This window comes from Monopterus albus, unplaced genomic scaffold (assembly GCF_001952655.1).
Source record: "Monopterus albus unplaced genomic scaffold, M_albus_1.0 scaffold113.1, whole genome shotgun sequence".
Taxonomy (NCBI): Eukaryota; Metazoa; Chordata; class Actinopteri; order Synbranchiformes; family Synbranchidae; genus Monopterus; species Monopterus albus.
The window spans coordinates 155,339-173,962 of NW_018127993.1; the positions used below are offsets into that span (position 1 = coordinate 155,339).

General features: G+C 39.4%; 1 long non-coding RNA gene across 1 annotated transcript; it reads left to right on the forward strand.

The window, feature by feature from the left end:
• The first annotated feature begins 1,117 nt into the window (after positions 1 to 1,117).
• Positions 1,118 to 18,353, forward strand: LOC109966523 (uncharacterized). The gene is made up of 4 exons (XR_002275783.1): positions 1,118 to 1,184; positions 2,361 to 2,508; positions 9,810 to 9,998; positions 17,812 to 18,353. It is a non-coding gene; the product is annotated as an uncharacterized LOC109966523 (long non-coding RNA).
• Positions 18,354 to 18,624: the final 271 nt, after the last annotated feature.

The following is an 18,624-nucleotide window of genomic DNA, read 5'->3' on the forward strand; positions in this document are numbered from 1 at the left end:
ACGACAAATACTTTTCTTGTTTCATTGTACTGTGTGTGTGTGTACCTGTGTGTTCTGTGCATGTTCACAGCACGTGTGTGTTCTCTTCTTAATGCATACAATGCTGTCAATATTTATGTAGCCGCTGTAAGGAGAAACTATATTTCAGTGAATTGCAGGGGTTTGTTTGAAACAAACAAAAAAGTGATAAAAAATGTTTTTATGAAAATGTTAAATGAAGACATTTCAGGCTATCTGCCAATTAAAGACTGATGCCACCCTTGTTGTCGTGATGGCATGTTTTTCTTCTTTAAGAGTGTTGTTGTAGTTGTGCTTCATGAATCTTAGTTTCATTCTGTAAACAGCATAACTGACAGGTGAAGCACTGGAGGCCAAAACAATTTGTAGCCTACAAAAGAATTAACCTGTAAGAAAAGATCCAGGTGTTAGAAAACACCTGGATCTTTGACAAAAAAATTAAAAAGTACAGGCCTGTACAGTAACTTTCTTGGTTTTTGGTCAGGAGTTGATTTCACAGCACAGGTGAGATCATTAACATGTAGCTACACTAACATGAACCTTTGGTCATTTTAACAGACAATGTGGTGAAAACTGTGTAAAGTAAAATTGTTATCCTAAAGGGAGTGTACTCCCTGCACCCTCACTCGGTCATTCCGTCTGCCTCTAATCACACCATGAAAGGAGCATCTTAAAATGTCACTAATTATTCCTTGATTTGTCCGTTGAAAGCAGACAAAGTGTGTTAAATCTAAATTAAGGTGTTAGTTGTGTACCTACAATCACTCATTTTCCCTTTTAATTGAAAATGTGGGAAATGCATTAAACCTTTTCAAAATCCATTAAAATGTTAGATTGCTTTTTTTTATGTTTGACAAAATGCTTTATTAAGCTTTCCATGAAATGTTTTTAAACTGAACTCTGTGAGTGGTTAAGTCCTTGTACCTTCAAATTAATTAATAAATTTGAAATAGCTTTACTAATCCACAAAAGCAACTGGTGGAAGAGTGATTTGCCTACTGTGTGCATGCTCAGAAACTGGCCAGGAATGTGGGATGATGGGAATCACAGTTCAAAAAAGGGCACAAAGAAGAACAGAGCTTCTTGATTAACAACAGAAGAAGAAGGTAGAACTGTGGATGTTGGTGAGCAGGACAAGATTATCATGAACTATGCTTCTTAAACGGGTGTGTTCTACATTTTTTATTCTATGTGTTACAATGACAAAGGATTATTTTATCTCATATTTCCTGAAGAGTACAAAATATGTGCTTTACAGGGCAGACAGGCTGTGGCAGACAGAGAAGAGTAATTTTATTGTATTTGCATGTGTCCCTTCAATTTGTCAGGTTGCAGTACGTGGCAGTAACCAGTACAAAGTTAGACCTCCTTAGATGACGATATGCATTTAACAATACCAATATCAAGTTCATTTACAGTCATGGCCAAAAATATTCACACCATTTCTCTCTGAAATTTGTCACAATCACAAATTCTTTGCTGTTTTCATGTTTATTTGGACTGGATAGATTATTGACACCCTTAATTTAATATTTGGTAGCACACCCTTTGGACACACCTCTATACTGGAATTTTGGACCACTTTACTTTTGCCAATTGCTCCAGGTCTCTCAGATTTAAAGAGCGCCTTCTCCCAGCTGCTGTTTTGAGATTGCTCCACAGGTGCTCTATGGGATTTAGATCTGGACTCGTTGCTGGCCACTTCAGAACTCTTCTTGACAATGATGCGCACAGTGGACACAGGAACAGCAGGATCTCTGGAGATGGATTTGTAGCCTTGAAATTGTCCATGTTTTTCCAGTGTTGTGGTTCTCAAATCCTCAGACAATTCTTTACTCTTCTTTCCTTTTTCTTGCTCAGTGTGGTCCACACTACACAAAGGTTGAGTCCATGTTTCTCAATTTTAACCGGTTGCAAGTGTGATTTCTATATTACAAGCACCTGTGATTGCTATAGGCGAGTTTCTTTTTGAATTAAAGGAGCATCACATGCTTGAAATATAACTATCTCTGATGATTTTGAAAAGGTATCAATAATTCTGTCTAGTCCATTTTTGGAGTTCTGTGTGGAATGGATCAGATTTGGCCTTTTTTCTCTGTTGTTTTGTGTTGTTCCAATGCAAATAAAAGAAATAAACATGAGAATACCAAAGAATTTGTGAACAGTTATCTGGGAGAAGCGGTGCATTATCTGACAGAAATGCAGGGGTGTCATCATTTTTGTCCATGACCAGTTATGATGCCAGTGTTGTTAAATTACATCCATAAGTAAATGCATAGTTATTTTATTATGCGCTGTGTGGTTACTGTAACTTGATATCTCTGATTACCTAATGGTTGTAGGTAGAAGCAGAGTTTGCTTGCATCTCCCCTGTTCAGCTGAGACCGAAGTTCATGCACCTAGGTCACCGCTCTCCTGATGATGACAGGAGTTTTCTGAAGGGAAGGTGGAGCAGCTGGAGAGACATTAACAAATATTATGGAAAACAAGGTATGTTTTTCTAACAAACATGTTCATTATGAGTTTGTCGTTTATTTTTATATATTTGTGTGCACGTAGGTCTCTAGGTCAGCTGATGTTTGTTAAAATGGTTAAAACAATGAAATGGCAATGAAAATACAGCAGTTTTGGTGAGTATGGTCCATCTTTTTATATAGTATAACAGCCATGTGTCAAATGAAAGGAAAACCCAGCATAAAGTGTCTCAGCCTGTTTCACCCTTTAGTGATCCTTTGAACGCCTCCCAGTTAGCCACCAATGTTTCCTGTTAAGCTAGCTAGCTATGGATGCACATGTACATGCACTCTCCCTTTGAATGCTCTCCTGATACACAAATAAATGTATGCACAGCTAGGATCTTTGCCCTGGACATTCACAGAAACACTCATAAAAACAGAGTAGGGGAAGAAAATAAATTGTAAAAAATACAATTAAAGTAAATAAATAAATAAAATATGTAAATTATATTAAATTATAAATATAATAATACACATGTTTGTGTAGAAAAATAAAATTACTATGAAAAATAAAGAGAAGACAAAAATAGCTTTGTCAGCCGATTAGAGAAAACTCTTCTTTTTTTAAATTACCAACTGACTGGTCCCTGTAGTCAATTTTTTGGCTCCATACTTGAAGACAATGTTGTCTAGATTTTGACATTGGGAATGCACTTAGAAGTTGTCTTAGAAATCTACCTGCATCAAGCTCGTTTCCTCTTTTTCTGACTCTTGTCATTGAATAACACCTCCCCTGCAATCCTGGGAGGCCATCAAAACATGATGTGGAATCCTATAAAGTGGTTTGTGTAGCAGGGGAGCTGGAGACCTCTCTCTGCCCTCTATAAGAATAGCCCACCTATCTCAGGGACAAGCTACTCCTGAGGCCACAGCCAATTTAGTTTCTCTCTTTACTGCCTCCGCTCTTTTCTGTCTGCTCAGTCACACCAGGTGGCACACACCGGCTTCTCACATGACATGCACTCGTCATGCCTGGGGCTATTCACACAGGGTGTCAGAGCAAAGTGGGGGTGAAAAGTGCTTGTGTGTACGTGTGTGCAGGCATAGGAAAGATATTCATCTGGGTGCATGAATGCATATGCCCAACTGGCAACACTTTGTAATGGTGATACTCCTGTTAACAAGTCCATTAAAAAGGTGTTTCTGTCTCCTTTCAGTCATCCCTTTTCCAGCTGCAGCTGTAGAAGTGTCTATGCTAAAGAGTATCTACATTTTCTCTTCAAATGATCTAAAATGCAAGTAAATTTAAAATCTTCAACCTCCCAGCTTTCTTCATTACTCAGGCACAGTGAATGGCATATGCCAAAATGTCTGTGTAGTTGATTACAAAATAACACACACCATACTCAGTTTATTACTTATGTTTTCAGTGATTTGAAGTTTTAATTAAAAAAACCAACATTGTGTCCCATTTCAATAGTTTTATTTAAAAAAACACCTAATTTCCTTGCTTGAGAATGCTCTGTTCAAACTTCAACTCAAGATGTGTTACATCTTAAATGTATGCCAAATTTTTAACAGCTTGTATTGCAAACAATTAGAATGACTGGGACTTGTCAAATGGGGGGTGCCAGTGGAGTGGCCAGCAATTTTAAGATGGTGGCCATGGCCCCCCCCCGACCACCCCTTGGGGGCACCATTGGCTGTAGGTAGCGTGGTGTTATGAGCTAAATGCTAACATGCTCAAAATGTCAAGGCTAACATGCTAAAGTTAAGCGTATGCTAACACTTTAATGCTTTAATGTTGTTTACCACAGTAACAATCTTATTTCAGTTGCTAATGACCAATAAACACAAAATCCAGCTGAGGCTGATAGGGAATGGCTTAATTTTGCTGGTATTTGGTCATCAGCCAATTAAATTTTGACCTGATGTTTGCACTAGAGGAACCATCAAGAACTCATCAACACATTCTTACACACACATCCTGTGGAAAATGCAAACGTGTGCCTCAAATTTACCAAACTACTCACAGACTAATTCTACTAATCTATCAGGGTATCACCAGTCATTAGATACTGTATGTCTGGGAATTATGATAAATGTTAAATATTTGTGCCAGCCCATTAACTAAATGTTGTAATCACAGCCTTTCCAGACAGCATAGACTGATGGCAGTCTGTTCAGCAGATATTTGATTTGGTTAAAAATAGGTCTAGATATTTGAGTCTGCTTATTAGCTCCTAGCAGAGAAGAAATATGTTGGACTCTCCTGATGACACAGAGTTTTGATTTAGTGGTCATGTAGCTGCAAATATCTCCCCACTTTCTCCTGTCTAACAAGGTCCAGTGCATAAAAAGACCCCTCCCTCGTTCTGTCCTGTTAATTATCATCAGACATCTTCAACATCTCCATAAATCCTAAATAAGTCCCCACTCTCTAGACATTTGAGAATGCTCAGGTTCAGTATTCAGCACTGAGTAACCGGTGACTCATCACTCAGCAGCCTGCACAGTGTCTGCCAAAGTGTGCACAGTCATTGTCAGAATAGTGATTGGCCAAAGGGTGTGTGTGTGTGTGTGTGTGTGTGTGTGGGGGGGGGGTTCTTCTTGGAAATACAGTACTGCCCACCGCGCTGTTGGTGTCTTTTGTGATTGTTGCTCTTCCAGATAAGCTGATGACTTCAGAATGACTCAGTGAATTTGAGGAGACTGAGGAGTCTTTTCTTCCTGCCCTGTCCTTTCTGCGCTCCTCTAGCCCTGCCGTGCAGTCTTTTCTCTGTCACTGTTTTTCCTCCTCCTCCTCTCTCATCCATAGCTTCCACCTCCCTTGGGTGGGCCCCCTCACCCTCAGTCTCACAGCAATCAAAACACTGAAAAGGCTAACTCTCCCATTGCTTTCCTGTTGCTCACTGGTTCCATGTTGCTATAGTCTACTTTGATTCCAGATGAGTGTAGAAATTATTGTTTTAATAATCTGAGCTAAGATCTAATAGTTGTGTAGATGTGTGTGTCTGTCTGAAATAATAGGGTGTGCGTCATATAATAACTTGGCTGAGGATGACATCATAGTCTTTTTATGAGAGGAAATAAAGAGCACCACAGCGCTGCCCTGTGGTGATGAGATAACGGTGCAGCATCCGTGTACAGTGCAGGACACTGTTCTCACAGTCGGTGGCAAAAGATTCTTCACTTGGAAGTAGCAGCTCCGCAGTGGAAGCATCAAAATATTTTGAGTAAAGGCAGAATACTGGCAAAAAGTGCACATAAAGTAGAAGTACTCTACTTTGCCAATGTCAGTTTCAGTGTTTTATTAGTATATTGTTGGCTCACACTGTACCTATTGATGTATTATATAAGAAGCACTCAGTGGTGTAGTTCAACTCAGGGTTGCATCAGGAAGGACATCCGGCGTAAAACACATGCCAAATGTCAAAATGCGAGTCGTCAGTGTGACGATTCGCTGTGGCGACCCCTAAAGGGGAAAAGCCGAAGGTGACTTTCTTTCACTCAGTGGTGTAGTTGGCCACAGTTGAGATCATTTTAACAATTTTATATACAATAAAGATTCATCTACAATAAGAAAGCATGTTTTAGCTAATAATATCTTTTTTTTTTTTACAAAAAAGGAGGAGTCACAAATATTATTAGATTACTAGTAACTAGTAAGAAGTACTCAGATCTTTTACTTAACTAAAAGTAGCAATACCACAGTGTTGAAATACAGTTTCAAGTAAAAGTCCTGCATTCAAAATGTTAAATAAGTAAAAATGCAAACATATCATTTAAAAAAGGTCATGAAGAATGACTCGTTTTCACAATAATACATATTCTGTTATTGGTTTATAAATACAGATGTGTTAAGTATGCTTCATGTTAGTGTCGCAGCCAGTAAAGGTGTTTTTTCATGTATTTTGACGATTTGCATGTGTTTGACGTTGCAGTGCGTTGAGCTGTCAGAGGCCACCGTAACATTGTGCAGAAATATGCTGAATGGGTGTTTTGTCAAAAAAACACATCCAGTATAGTCTATAATATTGGACACAATTACAGTCTTACTAAAAGTATTGCTAACATACAAACTGAAAGCACAAAAGTCACCTTTGTAGATCCAAACACAAAGAAAGGAGACCAACACAGGTTTTTTTTCTTGCACTAAATTGCAGGCTCACAGTCCTAGAGCCTTACATCATCTCAGGTGTCTCAGAGGACTTCACTCCTCATGGCAGGTTCAGGAGCAAACTAGTGTTTAAAGCAGCCCTGCCTCTGCCAGATTAGCTTTGTGCACACTGGGCTTGTATCTCCATGAAAGACAGAGCAACTCAGGTCTCAGTGGGAGGCTGCAATCAATTGACGGCACCATCTAGCTGTCGGATCTGGATGGATCTCTAGGGATGATAAGACCATCCCTGTTTATTAGTTATCAGCTGTGTTCAGATGAGATTTTCTGGTCCATTTTATATTTTACAGTGGCTTTTGTGAATCCCCTAAAAAAGAGACACACTCTAGGGATAGGCACTGGTTCATACTGAAATAATACTGATATGATCACATAACTTAACAGACGTCTGTCATCTATATTAATGATACCAAGTAAGTCATTAAAAGTTTTGTTTTGTGTTTAAACACATTTGTCTGATGTGATGAGCTGAAACACCAGTGCACAGAAACCATGTTTTTCTGCATATTTTGTGACACAAGCCACTTCATGCCAGAAAAAGTAAAAAATAGTCAGTCATGATAAAAATTAAAAGCTGAGTCAAAAGTTGAACTTTTTATCTGGCTTTTTTTTTCATTTGTCAAAATATCTGACTTTCTATAAGAGTGTATACAGCTCATGTTTTTCCCTTCTTAGCAGAAATAGGCTTCCATACTTTGGTCCAACCTCTATATAAACATCGTAGAACTCCCCCTGTCTTAATGATAATCTGCTCTATTCGTTTATAAAACATAGAATTCACATAAGTACCAGGACCTTGCTGAACAAAGTGGTATCCCAATATTTTAACCATGCAGCAGCCTCTCTATCAAACAGGAGCCTCTTTTTTGCCCTAAAATTCCTTGATCTTAACCCAAAAGAGTGTTAAACCACAATTAAATAGCATTTTCACTGGTCAAGGCATTCCAGCTTTCCTACTGAATGAAGTGTATGTGGTGCAGGTGTAAGGTAATATTAGACAGATGTCTCCCTCTTGTGACCAGAGAAGCTCAGTGCAGACACACTTTCCATTTCTCTTCATAAAGACAAAGAAGGAAACCTCAGGAGCGTGTTTACCACAGAATGAATGGCATTCTCCACAACATTTCTTCAGATCTATCATGTCTGAAACCCTCATTTCCCTTGTTCTATTCAGACCACATGAGAGCACAAGACCCTGCTGTCATCACGTGGTCAGACCAGAGTCACGCAGTGTGTGATAATGTGATATCTCCTCAGAAACCTCTTTATCAAGGCAGCAATTATGAAGTTATAAAGTGCTCATTAAATGTAATCACTGCACAGATTCAGCTGTTGCTGAAATGTATTAAGAATAACCCCAATATTAGACTCATGTTAGACATTCAATTGCTTTATTGTTACAGACTATTTAATATAAAAGAACCATTAGGGCAAATTGACTTATTTCCCAGCGGGTAAAAAACACATAAAATCGAATACATTTCCAGTTATGGGTCATTATTCTTGTGCTACTTTGAGATACTTTCTATTACCAAACTCAGTTCTAGCATGTTGTTTTGAGACAGTCAACATTATGGTCAAGTAAGGTAGTCCTGCTGTTGGAGACATTTAAAGGAACAATTCATCCAAAATACAGAAAACATGGTGTCTCTTTTGCCTCTAGTTGTATCCAATAATGCTGATATATTTTTATTTTCTTTGCTCAGGTGTGTTATTTTATGAAGACGTTTATTGAAACAAAAGTGCACAAATGAATATGTTGCACCAGAACCTAACTGACCTTCCAGAATTCTACTGAATACATATTTGCCCCAGTTATAAAATATCTTTCAAACCTCTTGATTTGTTTGTGACCAAAGTTTTATACATTTTCTACACTATTCGCACAGAATGGCTCAAGCTCGTATCCCCTTGTAACCCTAACCCTATACAACTGAAATGAGACAAATACAGTAAAAATAAATGAAAACAAAGAGACAAAACACAAAAACATTCACCCATTTACACAGTATTCTTTTTGGTATAATCCCCTTTTTTACACAGTATTTGGTGTAGTGCTCCATCTAGTGGACGCCTGACATAGTTGCTGTTCACTGCACATCCTTATTAGGAGCCCAGTGGAGAGTCTCCTGTTCATGCTATGAGTTCTCAGCTACAGGAGTTGCACTTTTGGGACTCAACCCTTTGCCTCAATTAAGTTCACACCCACTCTGAAGTATGAGCACTATTTATTCGTACAGTAAATGTCACACGTTTGCACAAGTATTTAAAAGCAGACTCCTAAGATTGTCATTACAACAAAATCTAAGTCTTCATCTTCTACTAGGTTTGGTTGGCATTTGATAGTGACTTCAGCTGCCTTCCATCCAGACTGATCTTACCACTGCTTGCAACAGCTGTCTGCAGTCAAGAAAAGCCTAGATGCATACATACTGTAAGAAAAAACACAATCCTGTCCTAAATATATCCTCGTTTCCTCTGGAGACTAAGTGCAAGTCAATATTATTGAGTTTCAGCATTGAGGCAATATTTGACTTTCAACTGAGCCTCAGACTGTAGAGAAAGCGAGCATTCATTCACACTGTATACAAATAGTTATGAGGCGAGCACATGACACAGCGTTGACAAATAGCCTGCACATTATGCTGAATGAGAAACACTGTTTCACAGCGGGGAAATGATATAATTGACCCAAAATTAGGAAAGAATGACCTAAAGCACTTTGTGAGTGCCAGTGGAAGGCAGAATACGTCTTCTCAAATGAAACAGGAGCTCAGCGGTCCAGCACATATAAATACAGTGATTTATGCAGAGAATTTAAAGAATTAGAGCAAGTCCATTTGGTAGTGAGATTTGGCTTTTGGAAGAACATCACAATAGCAAGAGTAAAATGATTTAATTCATCAGGAGAGGCTTTATTATTCATATAAATAATTATTTTCTGCACGGTTTGACGATTTCAATGTCTTACAGAAAAGTCACAACATTGTTAAAACTTCTTCAATCCATAATAAAAATTGCAATCCTCAAAAATTACAATATAATCCAGGTTAAAAACAAATCCTTAATTGTTGGCTGTCTTCTTGGAATCAGCCTCTCCCCTATCTTCCCTATTCAGCTGTTCACCTTTCTGTATTTATTTCCTGCATCAACAGTGCATTCCAGCTCTGAGAGGGGGATTACACACTTGGCTTGGCCTACATCCTACAGCCTCTGCTGGGACTGGTGCTGCCACCCACCACAGGACAGGACCTCAGCTGCTTGCTCCGGGGCTACCAGCATGGTGTGTTTATAAATGATCCTGGACCAGGCGCCGCACAGTGCAGGCCCTCGACACAACCCTGGTACAGCCTACACACAGTGCACCATGCATGCAACCATCATGTAGCTATTTCTGTACTTCCATGTGTTGTTGCACTTCCAGTCCTTGACTGAAAGTAACTGGTGATAAAACCTGGCTGTGCAACAGCCAGGACGGCATGTTCAATCTTCGGGAATATAATTTAAATTTGATATTTATTCTCCCTCAAGTGGAAATCTTGACCTGATGGTAGTGCTAGAGGAAAGGTCAGTAGGTCAGGTATGTATTCCTGTTACACTGACAAAGTCAATAAGGTAATATAACATGGGACAGCACATTGGCACTGTGGCTAGTGCTGTTGCCTTACAGCAAGGAGGTTCTGGGTTGGAGCCCAGGCTGACCCGGGGCCTTTCTGTGTGGAGTTTGCATGTTCTCCCTGTGTCTGCATGGGTTCTCTCTGGGTGCTCCAGCTTCCTCCCACAGTCCAAAGATATGCAGCTTAGGTTGAGTGGTGATTCTCAATTGCCCGTAGGAGTGTGTGTGGTTGTGTGTGGTTGTTTGTCTACATGTCGGCCCTGTGATAGACAAACGACTTGTCCAGGGTGGACGCTGCCTCTCACCCAATGTCAGCTGGGTTTGGCTCCAGCTCCCCCGTGACCCTGTTCAGGAATAAGCGGTATAGATAATAGATGGATGGATGCACAGTAAAATCAGTTTCCTGACATGTAACCTATTTATCAGAGTGAGTTCACTATGAGCCATAGTTTCAGAGCAGCAAAGATGCGATTTCCCACCTTGAGCTCTGTAGATAAATAGAGTAAATATCAGCAGTTATTATGTCTCTCAGTGGGGAAAGACCAGCTGAACTTATTCAAGATTCAGTGCAACTCTAGTAATGAAGCTGAGAAATCTGTGGCTCTTAAGTATGAAGGTTTCAGCAATCATCTTCCTGCAGCTCTGTAAAGGAAGCAGTTTCTGTTTGTGCACACAAAGCCAAGAAATAGTTGCTGTTTAAAAGGGCTGACTACAGGATATTTAAGAAAATACATTTTAAAAATAAAATAAATTTCTTATTTATCTATACTGTATGAAAGTATGCATGCTGCTGAGGCTGTTCAGCGCTACAAACCTGTATAGTCGACTAGGCTGCTGCTGACTCCAGCTTCCATACAGACCTGCCCCCCCATGACATTTCCCATACAAGCCAAACTGCAGCTTGTGTGCTGAAGAATGTCAAAGAAATCGCTTTGGAGATTTGGGGCTCAGCAGATTTGCTCCTGTACCAGTCAGACAGCAAACTCGGTGGTTGGTAGCCTGATTCATGTCTTCAGCAGACTCCACGCTGTGGTTTAGTTAAGTTACACAATTTTTAATGCCTGTTAGTTTAATAATTGCTTTGCATTTTAATATAAATACATCCATCTGCTATTGGCAGTCCACTGACTATATGCCAAGTGAAAAAGCACTTAAACTCCCAAACACTAATTGTATATCTATATATATGGTCCTTTAAAACAGTACTAGTCCTACTTTACCACCTAAGTAGGTGCTCAGAGTTCAGCAATAACAGTAAAACATGAAGCTATAATTCCTGCTTGATTGAAGAGATGTTAATTACAATCATCTCATCACCTTTGGCTGATTTTAATTTGCAGTTAGTGCTTTTGACCCAATTTTGTTTTAATGGAGGTGGCATTTTCAGCAAAGTTCAGATGACTGAAATGTCTCAGCAGAGGCAGCACCTCCAGTTTTATTTCCAGTTTCATTTTACTGTATATTTAACTGATTGCTTAAAATTTCAGTGCCACTGACTGTTATGTTTCCCATGACAACTTAACACCTTCTCTTCCTTAGCAGCTGTCCATGTATTAATTGCTCGATCCAACATATGGGCAAACAAACAGAGGCTTGTTCATGATGTGTGTGACTGTGGTGTAAACCTCCAGCCCAGTTAAACTGCTTAATTGTCATCAGTAGTTATCAAATTCTCCACAATTACTTTTCCACAGGGTGTAAGGTGACTGTCCTCCAGCATCCTGTAACTAATATTCTGTGACAGACCTCTTCATTCTCACATGTTTTTCTGATATCCTCGCAGCACTTCCCACCTAATCTTGACGTTTCCTCTCCACTCCACGGTGGCAGAGGGTTTTGTGCAGAGAAGGTGAACTCTAAGCTCTTAATTGCAGTGGTGTGTGTACGTTTTCCCACTCCCAGCCCCTTTTGTTTGCAGCAATGTGAGAGAAACAAAGGTTCCTTCTTTTACTCCCTGCCTTGACTCTCAGTGGTAGTGCAGGGACGAAGAAAGGATTAAGTCAACATTTCTCATGACCTCTGAGGCTTGGGGTTGAAGGGAAGCATGCACAGTGCTTACAATAGCAGGGCGTGTGTGTGTGTGTGTTTGTGTGTGTATTTATCTCCTGCCTAAGAATTAACAAAAAATTTCTTTTGTATTCAGCGCAATGATAAAATACATGATTTTCAAAACATGCTTCACAGACAGAACCATTCAATACCATTTTATCGCTCAAAACCTATTAGTGCATCTAAGCTTCAGACATTTCCTCAAAGCAGTAATGAAGTGTTAATATAATTCTGAACCGTGCTGCTCCAAAAATCTCTTCCACTGAGACTGAATGAGTCATAAAGCACAGAGCAGTCTGGTATAGTTAACTGTTGTTGTTCATTTGTTTCCCATTACAAAAGCTCCATTTTGGCTAATTAGTCGTGACAGTAACTTTTCCCTGCGGTGTTGATTAGATCTAATTAATGACTGAAGGCAAGAGGTAGGACCGATGCCCCGAAGGAGCTGTTTTCACACATCCCTGGGTAATTGAAGCTGTACTTTTTTGCCACAAATTCAAAATTATCCTCTATTATGTTTTTTTTTCTTATCGTTTAAAACTTTTTATTAATATTCTGTTCCCAATATGCAGTTCTACTGGTATTATAACATAATTTGGGGCGTTTTATGACCAGCAGAGATCAGTTTATTTTATGGGATGTCATTGTCCTGCTGTCAAGTTGTGACTTTCGAGCAAAGAACTGATCCCTCAACATTACTTCAGTACAGGAATATGAAGCTAGCTCCCCTGGTTAACAAGCAAAGTTTCTCTGGATTAATCAAATGGAAGTCAATAAATGCAAGAGTTTTTAAAAAAGGACATTTTTTTTTATTTATCTATTTTTTATCTATCAGTAAGCCGCTTTGACCCTTTTCTCCAACATCGCATCATACAATCATAATCCTTCTGTGGCAACTCATCCACAGCTGCCTGCCACTCTCCGTCACTCCTGAGGAGTTGATATCTTAAGGGGATTAGACCTGAAGTGAATGTCTCATAGGAAAACACCATGCCAAACTATGCATGTGGCAGGGGAGCAGATTGTCGGGATGATCTGATTAACAGTGCGAAAGCGTAGCTTATCTGCGATGACTTGAAACCTCCATACAAAAGCAGCAAAAGCCAGAAAGAGAGAGAGACAGAGGAGATGGGATGATTAAGGGGAAGACGGATTCGTCACGTATGTGCAACATCTGCCAACAAGATAGAGCAACACTTTTTCACCTTTTTAATAAGTAGCCAGGCTAGGAAAGTTGTTATGGTGGTGACTTTTTGTGCACAAAAAACGTGCATTTTGGAAGTCAAAGTATTGTCTACTGCACAAGCAAATGTAATGTAAAATTGTCTATTGAGTAAAAGAATTTTACATAACCATAAGTAAACCAACTAAACTTATTCTTCTAAACTTATGTTGGATGATGCAGCAACTTGCAGGCAATGCAGAAACACTGACATGCTGTTAATTGACAAGGCAAATGTCTTAGTTAACATTGGCTTATCTGATATGTCGGTCAGGAATTATGTTGCCAATTCAAGTAATTTAATTCAGTTCATTCATCACTGACTAGTGGAACAGTAAGTGAACACCTGTTTATTAGCTAGTCGCTAACTTTGTCTGTTTTTGGTGCTTTGCAGGCGACAGTGGGTGCATCATTGCTTTCATGCTGAAAACAGCGGTAACCTGTAAGGTTGCAGGCTGTGAAACCAAAACACTGAGTTGAAAGACACTAAAACATTCTGCAGAGCTGAGGAGACCTGCAAAGACAGATGAATATTGTCCAGGGATTTGCCATCCATCCATTATCTATACTGCTTATTCTGAACAGGTCTCCAGTCTATCACAGAGCTGACAATTAGAGACAGACAACCACACTCACTCCTAGAGTCACCACGAATTTGTCATGTACAGTAAACATTTGTTAGATTAGCTTTAGATTCAATCTAACAAAAACAAAACCCTGATATAAAACATTGTCATGGCAAATATGAACATATTTTATGTATGTATAAATGTAGCATCTTACAAGATAGTGTCTTTTTCTTTTGTGCTTTTAATATGATGTTGTATAATCTGCCATACAATCCAGTGCCCATGCATTTTGTTCACTTGATGTTAAACATGTTATTTAATGGTTGTCAGTGCAGTTTACTTCTATAAACCAATAGTTCATTATTTTCCTATTTTCTTCCATCAGTGCTGTTGGTCTCATTTGACAGAAATCACTTTATTTCTATGCAGGTACGAGTCATAATTCAGAGCAGAGTTCAGTATGCCTCCAGCCTCTTGGCAGATATAACGATATTTTCTACAACATGCAGTGTGTAATGACCGTATGGTTAGGGAGAGATATGGGGGCTCCCAGTGAGCGTAGCAGGCGCTGTTGTCAGTGTGCTTCCAAGTCCCTGATGTTTATCTGGAGATACTCTGGAGTCTCATCACGGACTTTCCTGCTTCCATCACCACCTGCTCGCGGAAATCCAAATAATTACCTGCGTGCTAATGTGGGTGGTGGTCCTTATCTGCAGCCAATTGTAATGAAGCATGATAGAATCACTGCCATTGCTCATGGCATTGCTCATTTCATCCAAGATGAAGAGGGGAGGGGAGCTCATTAAGGAGATAAATGTATCTGGATGGGTTGCTCAAACTGCTACGTCTCATAGAAAAGCTGTGTTGAATATTCCATATTTTCCTCTGTGATTTCACAGTAACTCATCTTCTTGCGTTGATTGTTAACAAGTAAAGGAGATGAAAACAAATCTGACTCGACTTGACAAGTTGACTAGTCACAGATCTCAAAGATGAACTAAGGTGCTACTGAACAGAGACAAACTTGTTTGTTTTGTTGTGAAAAGTGTAGCACTCATCTGTCACTTTAGGCTCTTTGACTTAAGCGACGTATTGGTGAGTAATGGTCTGTAAATGTGTCCATCAGTCGCATTCCTTTTGACTGGCATGTATTGATTTTAAAAGATAACCTGTGGCACTGAAAGGGGCTGGTTGGCTCTGTGGATGGTTTGTCAGTCAGCTCGTTGGTCCGTAACTGGAATATCTCGGCAAACTATTTAGTGGATTGCCATGAATGTTTTTTGTAGGAATCCTTCTGCCTTTTGTCTAGTGCCACCAAAATGTCAGTTTTTTGAGATAGAAGGCTCAAAGACAAGGGTGTACATTTTAGAATAATAATGGGAGTTGAGTACAACAATATGGAACTAAAGTTAAATGTTAGCACACTGCGTATGCTTTTACCCTTTGTTCTTATTAAGGTGAGGGTGCTAGAGAATAACACTGACCCTAAGATTCTAGATGACCAAACAGTGCTCTAAAATCATTTAATGACTATTTCTATTGTCTCAACAAAAGTTTAAACCAGGGGGGAACTGTGTCCATGTTATGACAGAGTGACAGGACACCTCGGGCAGATCTGGTCCATCCTGTTCCTGACGTATCTCCCCACCTGTTAAAACCCTGCTCCTCCCACCTCTCTTACTGCCCAGCATGACACACATTGCAACAATGCCGACCCTTCCTCAAGCACAGGGGAAACATTTGGGGATTATGATGTTAGTTTTTCAGAGTCAATCACCTAGAAAATAGAACCGCTGAATGGGTGCCCAGACCAATATACGGTCACTTAGGCACAGGCGACTGACCAAAGAGCACAGTCAGGTGGAAGCAATATGGGCATGCTGGGAGCTGAGAGTGTGAATCAAAACTGTGTGGAACAATCTTTCTCTCGGTTTTAGATATGTGCACAATAGTGGCCAAACTGGCAGGAGTCAGCTGTTACTTGCAGAAGCAAAGAAAAACAAGTGGTAGTGACTGTTTTGATTGTTGTTGTATTGTGCAGCGGCATAATTTTTGTCACATGTTGATGTAGAAGGTGATGAGATGTACTCTACATGCGCTCCTGATTCTGATGAGCCTGCTTACACTTAGTTTTATCTACCATTATTATTCTCACAGCTGTAAATTATTCATGAGCCTGGGGTCTCTCTTGTGTCGCCTGCAAAACTCAAAATCACATTTTGCATTTTGTTCACTTACTTCCAAGTCATGACATCACACATACTGCGATAGATGGAAAGTGCTGCTCATCAGCGTTCAGCAGAATTTATTCAGAGGATAACTGAGGACATAGATGCTTACAGTGTGCAATGCCTACATTTGTTATTGAACTACACAGAATATTTTGATGCAGTAAACTCGAATCACAATTGAATGTAAAGTTTAAATAAATGTGGATTAGCACTGTTTGATTATTGTTATCGCATGCCTCTACTGATGCACCTACACACTACTTACAGTGGGGAACGTGCTGCATTCTGACTCCCACACCTTTACAAAACATTTATGTGCATGGCGAAATCTGATTACCCGACACAGTTGGCTCCTAAAGTGACAAAATTTCACACTGAGATCAGGAACATTTCTTTAATATCCAGCAGACATCTGTTTTCCTGTGCTAAGAACAACTTTGAACTTTCATTCATGTTAACTGATGTCAGAATTCTGGTTCTTTGGCCAAACATAGACTGAAAAATGTCTGACTTTAAAAATGAATTAATCAATACAACTTATTGTTGCTGGTTTATTTGTTACACTGTTAATTTAAAATGAAATTACCACCAGTCATAATTTTAAATACCTCCAGTTTTTCTATTTTCTTAACTACATTCTTTCATAAATATAAGGGCAGTTTTCCAAAACACAAAAGGATTCATAATTTAGGTTTTTTTATTAATATTTAATTGATTGTGAACTTAGGTTTTGTCCTTTCAGTTTTGCTTTCAAGGACACAATGATACAAAAAGGTCCTTGTTTGCAGAATTTCACAGCTTATCAACTTAAGCTTGTCCTTTGTAGTTTTCCTCAGATCGACAAGTGATCAGGTTGCACACAGTCAAGTAAATCCACCTGTGGACAGAGAACAAAAACTCTGGTGTTGACAAAATCTTCCTATTACCAGCTGCACATTTGAAGATAAGACACACAGCTTGCCAGATGTTAATATCAAGCTGAGTTAAATTAAGCACATGTATGGTGCTACAGGCTACATGGTCTCACTGAATGACGCTCTGTCCTTCCTTAAATTCATTAAACAACACAAACTGTGAACTTACAATAAATATACAATAGTATGGATTGCATATCATTTAATAAGCTAATACAAATGTATTTAAATTTACCAGGCTACACAAGCAGTGATTTTGAGACTTAATCTAACACACACACACACACACACACACACACACACACACACATCTTGATGCCATTGCTGTTGGTGTAAACTGATACAGGGCGTCAGAAACATGCTGAGAGGTGACAGTGTGCCTAATGCAATCTAATGAAAGGTATCACAATATGGAAAACTTAGAAACACTTTACCGCAGCGTGCTATTACCTGAAACTCACCTGTGTTTTTCTCTGTGGGTATAACATATAGGTGTTTTCCCCTGACCAAATCACACTTTGATGTTAGTCCCTGTTGTGTTCCGCTTTTGTTGCAGGTGGACAGCCCATCTTTATTCTGTGCCGGTGGGATAGCAGGGCTTCAGCAGCCTTTCCAAACACCGTTTTCATGGTTTAAAGCTTTCATCTCATTTGCTGGCTGAGGAAGTGTCATGCTGCTGTGGAGTGGTGTGTTGTTTTGTTGTAAGGGGCAGCCTAAACTTACCACTCTCATCAGGGGGTCAAAGCACCCTGCTTGCTATAGGAAACCAGGCTGGCCTTAATAAGACAAATTCCAGACATTGATTTGACAGAAATGGTATTTGGAATTAGATGTTGCAGAACAAGCAAATCACAGCTGGGGTAAAAACGATTCTCCCATCAGGGGGCAGGCATCCCTTTAGGGACTCCTATATCCCCTGCCTAGCTGAGAGGATCAAAGCCATGTCTTGAGGGAAAGGGAGACAAATCTGTCAAATTTCAGGATGAAACCTAAATCCTTCTATTCAGAGAGTAAAGAGGAAACGTGCATTAACTTATTATGTTAATAGGCTAAAGGCTAATTACAATAATTCTTCCAAGTGGTATTAGATAAGTTGTGTTTAATAATTTAATCTACACAAGAGATGAAGACAGTGATATTATGTAGCATGAACAAAAATTTTTAATTTAATATGGACTTAGTAGTAGTTTTTTTTTCTCCAGAGCTTTTAATAATTTCTCACAGTCTTGATCAGCAGATGTCCAACTGAATCTAAACTAACCCCAAACACAGATGAAGACTGTGAGATGTGGCTGAAAGTTCCAGAATAAACGTTACTAAGTGCACCTTGAAACTGGTATTTAGAATGACTTCTAAAATTCACTGAGAA